The sequence below is a fragment of the Gallus gallus genome, chromosome 4 (assembly GCF_016699485.2).
Source record: "Gallus gallus isolate bGalGal1 chromosome 4, bGalGal1.mat.broiler.GRCg7b, whole genome shotgun sequence".
Classification (NCBI taxonomy): Eukaryota; Metazoa; Chordata; class Aves; order Galliformes; family Phasianidae; genus Gallus; species Gallus gallus.
This window is the reverse complement of record NC_052535.1, coordinates 33,696,579-33,704,738: the sequence shown is the minus strand read 5'-3', so window position 1 is coordinate 33,704,738 and position 8,160 is coordinate 33,696,579. Positions and strand designations below refer to the sequence as shown.

The window sequence follows — 8,160 nt, the reverse complement described above, 5'->3', positions numbered from 1 at the left end:
TCTGCCCCGCCCCATCCGGGCGACGCGGGGCTCAGGGCGTGCGCGGGAGCCGCCATTTTGTGGGATCGTTCCAGGGTTCTTGGCGAAGTTAACTGTGCTCCGCCGGCCTTTTTTTTGCCTTCTTTATAGGCCCTTGAGGGGTCTTTGTGTTGCACAGGGGCTAGTGAGGTATAGGGACCTTATTGTGTGTGGGCTGAGGTAGGCTGAGGGTCAGAAGATGTATCTGTAGTAGGAAAGTGGGAATTAAGAGGACTTGTATGGATAGGGAGGATTGAAGTACTTTTACATAGCTCAGGGAGCAGTTTAGGCTCTCCAAACTTGTGGCTTGTAAGGAATTTTGTGATACTTTGCATCAGTATTTTAGAACTAGTGTGACAGTAGATAGAGCAGCGGGTGAGCCAGGCTTAAGGGCTCCTCTTTTTTTTTAGTTTTGTGAGTGGTGTCTTGAATGTAATGGTAGCAGGAGTCAACTGACCTAAAATCCATTGAGTTTACAACACGGCAGTGCCCTTTTTGAAGTTGATACTGCTGTAAATCAAAGCACTTTATAAAGGTCCAGGCCCTTGCACCTCTGGTAAAAGGCACTTGTAGTTTAGGACTAAGGTAACCACCAGTAGAGTGACTCCAGAGCAGAGCTTTTTCTCTTCATAAGCTCTCCTGACCTTCAGCGATTTAAGAGATTTGCTTATCTGTAGTTTATGGTGTTCAGTGCTAAGATGCTTGATTATATGCAAGTGTTCCTGTTCCTTATCTGGCAGTAAACTTTTTCAACCTTATCATTTTATTTATTCCTTTCAAGTAGGCCGTTCATTTTTGATGTGGCGACAGACCTTATAGACTTTGTTCTTGTGAACTGCAGTGCTTAAGTCCATGTGGATTGTCTCCTAAGTGCAAAGACCTTTAGTAAAAAGTTAAAACAGATGCTTAGTCTTTATAGCAGATAAGGGGTAACATCCTTGTCTTTCTGCTTTATCGACTGATGCATTTTTGCCTCATTCTTAGCTGTTTATAATGTCTGCAGATCCTCTTGCTATTCTGGTGCAGGTGAAAAAGTAGGCTGCCAGAGATTTGAAGTTTGGGGGAAATGTGGAGTCCCTGGTGTCTTTTTTGGGTTGAGAATGGAGTCATCCAAGTGCTGGGAATTTGACTTCTCTCCTTCTCTCCCTGCTGCTGCTAATTCCTCCTACATCAAAGCCACTGCCAGCATTGTGTGAGGAACCGCCCATGCTTTTTGGGTGTGAATCCTACATTTGTTTCACTCTCTGGCCTCTCAGTGTTGGCCTTGTGGAAGGGAACCTGTATATAAAGATGTATATAAACTGCAACCTTCAGGAAGAGGTGTGCTTGCAAGGGCTCTGCTCTCTGAAGGAGAGAGCTGATTTTAGCCTGACATGAAACTGTTGTTATTTCATACCCCATTCTGATTTCCTGCTGCTGTGCTAACAAATGCAATGAGAAATTGTTACAGGATTGTCTTGTTGAAAGCAATTGACCCTGTCAGTTTATCAGTACCCAGCAGTGAGTGCAAGATCCTGTTCTTTGACCCTTCTCTCAGCTATCTTGCCATATGCTCATCAGTTGCAATTTGAAAGAGCACGAAATGGGTAATTAATGCACCATTCAGAGGTGACAGAGCCACAGTAGAAAGACTGCTGTTGCTCTTGAAACGGATGCAGAACACTTCCTCATCTTTCTTTCCTGCCTCTACTATCCAACCAACAGCCTGTTACAGGCTGCTGTGGGATGGCATTTTACTTTTTTGGGCTCAAAACACAGCAATGTGTATTGTCTCTTCATTAACTGCCTGGGGAAGGACTGATAGGGTGAGTGGTCCTGGCTTGTTCTGTGCTGCTTGTGAGGCTGGGATTAGGATGCCACAAGAGGCACCAGGAGGATAGTGGGTATCAGAAGCTGCTTTTGAAGAAGGGGTGTGCGAGGAGTCCCCTGCTATATACCTGCTGCAGAACTACACTCAGGTACCAGCTAGACAGAAATCGTGACTTTGGATGAGTTTCATAAGGAGTCATAAAAGCAAGATGTAGCTCTTTTTAATCAAGAGAATTTAGAGCGTTGGGTTTAGTGATATCAGAGTAAGAAACAATACTTTTCTTTTCTTGTGTAAGAGGAAAGGGAACACTGTTTTTTGGAGAATCGTAGTTATTACCGTGATAATTTCTTGTAGCTAGAAGTCAGCATCTGGTAGCACAGCAGGAGGAAATCGGAATAGGGCATGGAATAATGACAGTTCCAAAAATATGGGTACTGAGTCTCTACCACATCACAATAGGACTTGCATTTGAGGTTGCTGAGAATAGAAGCTATTGGTTTTAGCTGAGCAGGTTAGTGGGTTCCATCTCTAGAGGGCCCTTCCAACCCCTACGATTCTGTGGTTTAGGGCTATTACTGTGCTGAACTGGAACCACTGGTGTGCCAGTGGCTTGGTGTACTCATCTTCTATCCCAAGTCTGTAGCTGGTGGCAGGGCTGGGCTGGTCCCGTCAGGTTGAGACCTGATTCTTCCTCCCCACCTGGAGTGGCTTTCCCAAGTAAATTTCCCAATACAGACTGTCCTGTTTGGATGTGAACAATGCAGGGCACGCTGAAGGTCTCAATATCTTAGCCATCTGACTGGAAGTGTGCACAGTCTCCTTCCTGCAGGAATGTGGGTCCCAGCCGGAATGCCTACATAAGCCTTGTTTAACAGGAAGAGGCTTTGTGATCTGCTGTAGCAGGAAACAGACAGTGCTGACCTCAAAGCGTGTTAGTCATCTGATGCTGTGAAGGTTGGTGTTGCCTGGGAAGACTGTCCTGTTTCTTGAAGGTGTCAGTGGCAAAGATCAAGTGTGGGGGATTCAGGCAGTGTTGCTGATGCAAGTGCAGGGACGTGGTGTGCAAAGGTATTGCAGACCTTGAGCATAGTGCATCCAGTTGTCTGGGCTTACAGCTGAGACTCTGAATGCGGCTGTGACCCTCCAATCAATACAGAATGTTCAGAAGGTGTTAAGGTGGCACTGAATAGTGGCAGAGTGCTTTGTGTTGTCATTCTCCACTTCCTGAATTTCTGCCTTGGTGTAATCCCAGCAGATGGTTATCCATTCTTTGCTGGCTTACCTGGTAACTATTGTCCTGCGTGCATTCTTTAGGCCTATAGAGATAAAGGCTGGTTTTGGCATGGGCAAACTCAGATCTGCTTTCCTCTCTAAAGCTGTTGTATCAATATTGAAAAGATCTGACTAGCATAAATTTCCTTAGTATTTCAAGTGAGGCCTCGGAGAAGGGGGTTTTTCAGACACTAATGTGGTCTGCACAGAAGTTAGAGATTGTGCAGAAGATGTTTCGTTAACCATTTTGGTGTCCATTGGCTTTGTGCAGAGCAATTTCCTGTAGCTGAGAGGTGTCTAGGCTGCCAGGGACTGAGAATTTGAGGCTGACACCAAGTATCTTATCTCACCCTTGTTGGGAAAGGTAGTAGACTAAACTGCTGAGTGATGAACCAGAAAGAAGAGTAAAAGGAGTCTGGGAATCCATGAGTGGGACTGCATGGGACTGTGGGGATCCAGTGCAGCTCTCTGTAGGCTGGTATCTGTTGATGACAGATGGCAATGTCAATACAAGTGTATGTTGTTCAGTAGATCTGGTGGCTTCTCATGAGATGATGGAACAGAGGTCTCTGGTTCTGGGGCTGTCTGTAGTCTTTAGAATTGAATCCAAATTCAAGAGATTGAAATGCTAGAGTTGGCCACAGTCCACTTCATTTCTGTAATAGCTGAAAGCAGTTCTTGTTAATTGGCCTGATTTTAACTGAATCATAATAATTTAGGTTGCAAAGGACATCAGGAGGGCATCTAGTATAGCCACATGCTCACAGTGCAAATAAGTGCACTTTTACAGCCCCAAGATGAACCAAAAATCCATTTCAGACTGAGCAAATGGAATCAGTTTCCTTCAGCCTGCAGTATGACAGCACTGAGCTGCATGCAATCTGTATTTATAGTGGGGAAGATTTAGTTAGTCTTAAGAGTGGGTGTTATTATTATGAGAGATGTTAGAACGCTCGTCTAGCTGTTAGCTCTGGGACGTTGAACCAGACTTGGTTCTGTTCCCTGCGGTGTGGACGAGATTATTAATCACCACACTCACAGTGCTGAAGATACGCTCGCGTGACTCAAATGGCACTACAGCTGGAGCTTGGCAAGGGGTAAGTCGTCCGGGCGTGGTGTGAGCAGAGCATCGCAGCACTCCGACTGCATCTCTGGTGCACAAAAGGGACTTTGCATTCAGTTAACAGGGCCAAGGCTTAGAAAATGCCATCTTTCATATGTAAATGAATTGTACTTTATCCAAAAAAAAAAGTGTTCTGCTCCTTATGAAAACACTTCTTAAGGGAGGATTTCATTTTAACCTCAAAGCAACTGAAACAGATGGGTAGGCTCTTCCTGTAGAAGACGTATTAATAGAGGAATAACACAGGGTGGATTTATCTCCTGGACATATTTCCTTTTCTACTGCTGCTTTCCCCCCGCGTTTGGGCTCTTAGTATCTCTGTGGCAATTCTGAAAGATCTAGAAATAATAATAATCTATCCAGCCATATGTTTGTCCTGCTTTTAAAAGTGCTTTTAATCTGCAGTTGTGCTGAATAGCCTGCTCCTTGGTTTGTATTTGCAGCAGGGTCTGTGACCTGTTCTATCCTTCTGCTCCTTGCAGGTTCTTTCTGCACACATCTAACAGGTGTGCACGGCCTTGTCACTTGGCGTGGTATTCACCTCAGTGTGTTGGTGTCTGGAACCTTCTTCTTTCTTTTGAGAAGTCATCCTAGTTTCCCTTTATAGTTAGAGAAGCACAGAATGCAGTTCAGCTGATCAGATGAAGACATGCTGGAGTAGGTCAACCTGTGCTCTAAATGCCTTTGCTTAGGTCTGCAGTGATTGTGGAAGAAGGGATACAGGGTGGTTTTCTTGTATGCGGAGGTTTGTGTAGCAAATCCTTGCGCATGCTGATGGCTGTGGCTCTGTTCACCTCTAGCCAGGCTGCTCGGTTCCCATGCTCTCCTCACAGTAAATACACTGCCTCAGCCTCTGTTGTCTTCAGCCATGCAGTGGTCATTGCCAGCAGGGGCCATTAACTCACCCTTCATAACCACAGCTCTGCAGTACACACAGAGGTAGTCAGCAGCACATGACTACTGAGTTCCTTGAATCAGCGAACGCTGCTTGGACTACAGCATCCCAATGGAGTCACACTGAGGTTTTCTCTGTCAGTACTGTCTTTCAAATCTGCTTTCTAACAGCACACTGAATGGTGTAAGCGGAGAACAGAGTTCTAGCTGGCAATCTGTCATCAACAGCATCCTGCTCTTAAGCTGGGCTGATGGTCGCCTCTTTAAATATGCCTGCATTTCCCCCAAGAACGTGAAATTCTGGGATGTGAATGCAGGTATGTGTCTAATTACCCTCATTGTGCAGCAAAACCAGTTGAACAGCATGTTTATAGAAACTGTCCTTAAGAGCAATTGCCTCTTGAAGGAGCATAGCTCATATAAGAGGAGTGGGACTGTCTCCAGCCAGCCCTGGGAGACGATGCTGAGAGCATATTGAAAAGCTGTCTTCAGCAGAAGCTTGCCAGTTTAACAACTCTGCTCACTGTTCCTATTGCACAGTGGGCTCTTTGACGCAACAGAAAGAGCTGCTTTTTTTTTTCCGCTTCCTCTTAAATCCGCCTGGCCAATTTAAACCTTGTGGATATTTCTTCCCCCTCGGGGAAAGCTTATGTGAGGATTTTCTTTTTTTAACAGTTCATTCCGTGAAACCATTTTTTTTATATATTGTTTGCTGTTAGAAAATGTTGGAGCTGAACACAAGGCTTTCTTTGCAGGTCAGTGGATGAACTCTTGACCAAAGCATTTAACATTTGAGTGTAGCTTTAGGAAGCGCTGTCCTTCTGGAGGAAAAAGTGAGTGAGCAAGGTTGTATCATTTGAGCCCATGTGAGCTTACTACAGGGGTGGGGATCTTTTCAGGTCTTTCGTGTCTGAGTTCTGTGCAGATGAATTTGCCGTCCTTATTCTGTAGACAAATAAACCAAATCAATATTTTACTGAAAATAGTAAGGTCACATCCCAGTTATGCCTATATAATTGAATTATTGGTTCCTTCAAAATGTAATAAACCTTACTGGCAGCTTCAAATATCGACTTCTTTGCTCTTTTATTTTGAAAGGATTTTTTTCTGTGTGTGTGTGGTGGTGGTGATTTTTTTCCTTTTGAACTTATTTTCAGCATGCTTTACTGGGCAGCGTGCTGCCCCCTGAGCACGTGCTGTTTGCAGGGAAGACACTTACTTGCTGTTTTGTCTGTCGTCTTAGATCGCTATTGAGAGAACTAAGAAAGGATGTGGATATGGTATTGATGTCTCTCTTCAGGCTGTGTTTTTGAGGTAAGGCGATCCTCTTTCCCTATGTCTGAAATGAGAACATGAAGCAGAAGCAGTGTTTCTTTCACATGTAGTCACTAAATTTATCCTGTTGCTGTTTATTTTTCTCATTGATATAATATGAATATTTGTCACTAAATGGTTTATTGTCTGTGATGCTTACAACCCTGTATTATTTCATCAGTACCAATTATATGTATGTCTGTGTTTTTATTAGCTCGTGTACCCCGGATTAACGATGTATCATTCTGGTAATTGCTTTGGTTTTCTCCTCTAATATTACCCCATTAAGTCTGTAAGTGAGTGGGTTTCTTTCCCTGGGCAGGCAATTGTTACACAAACTTTACTAAACTGAGTTAGAAATGATTTCCACTGTGAATCACTTTCCTCGTAAGTTGATGACTTTTATGGTAATGTTTAACTTAAGCAGAATTGTTTTCAAATGTGCAGTGCACTATTAGTGTATTCTTTATTTAACAGTACTTTAATTAAAAAAGAATAGAAAAATATTGATTCCTATCATGTTGTTTATCTCCTTATCTACTTAATGCTGCCTGTTATGGGGAGTTCATCACACTGCAGTGTTAAATCACTCTTATAATCAGTTCAGCTGAAAGGTGTCACTGCAACATTGGCCATTTGCAGCAGCACTGAAGATGGAATTTGTATGGGACGCTGCTGTTTGTGACTTCTAATTCGTGTCTGGGGAATTAGAAAGTACTGCCACTCCTTTGTTTCTTTTCAAGCCATTTAAGATGTTGCCATTCGGGGAAGGTTAATTTTTCTTCTTCCTTCTTCTGTAGGATGGGTACAATTCTTATGATTCATTGCATTTAAATCAGTTTGCTTGAATCTTTGTGGCATCTCTTAAAAGGAAAAGCATATTTTAAGGCAGACAATACTATACTGCAGATACAGGAAGCCTTTTTCATTTAGAAAATCATTCTAAATCTAGTTTGGCTTTTCACATCTCTGAAACTTTCGTTGTTTGAATTCCAAATAGTGTTGGCTCCACTTTGGAGATCTGCCTCAATGGTTTGTTGGGAGGCTTTTCACGTAGGATGGGGTACGGAATCAGAAATAAGGAGTGGAGTTAGAGAGCTACAGTGAACTAATCTTGGAATAATAACACTTCAAGCATTTATAATTTTCTCAAATGAATAAATTCATTCAAAGGTGGTTTTAAAACCCATTGAAGGTCAACTTTATTCAGTCAGCATCACACCAGATATGAGCATTTTCTGACATCTGTTTTTGGGAGTTACAAATCCTCCCACAGTGTGAACACGCAACTTAGGTCTGGAACCCATTTTCCACTATTATAAAGCTTATTTGCTGCAACTGAAACTATTTCAAGTTGACTTTGCCTTAAAAATCATAAAATGAAGCAATGCAGTAAAATAATGCTGTATTGTATAGCACATTTACTGAAACCGTTGTCAATGAATGAGATACCATCTGTGATTTTTATCTGTGTGTATTGGGCATTGCTTTGCCAGAAGGTGTTTGTGGGGAAGAAGGAGGGGAGCTGACATTGTCTTGCTGCGTTTCTTGGGATCTTTGGGCCTGGAGCATATGCTGTGGTATCTTACTGAATTGCATGCTTCTTGCAGTCAACCAAAAGATATTTCTCTTGATGTGTGATGCCAGCATTGGCCTGGACAGTGTAGCAGGGCTCGCAGCTTGGTGTATTTCCCCTGAGCACTGTCATCTGGGCACGTGTTCTATTACC

The 8,160-nt window shown here is 43.2% G+C and overlaps 1 protein-coding gene across 21 annotated transcripts in view; it reads left to right on the top strand.

The window, feature by feature from the left end:
• Positions 1 to 26: 26 nt before the first annotated feature.
• The window catches only part of CSGALNACT1 (chondroitin sulfate N-acetylgalactosaminyltransferase 1), a 46,668-nt gene continuing 38,534 nt past the window's right edge, over positions 27 to 8,160 (top strand). For 7 of the 21 annotated variants that reach the window (XM_025150409.3, XM_046941095.1, XM_040699845.2 and 4 more), the window contains exons 1-2: positions 5,654 to 5,872; positions 6,361 to 6,431. The gene's annotated coding sequence lies outside the window, so the exon portion shown is untranslated. Of the gene's footprint in view, positions 5,435 to 5,653; positions 5,964 to 6,360; positions 6,432 to 8,160 lie in introns of those variants that run through there. The other 14 variants (XM_040699847.2, XM_046941090.1, XM_040699853.2 and 11 more) reach the window with 7 other exon arrangements.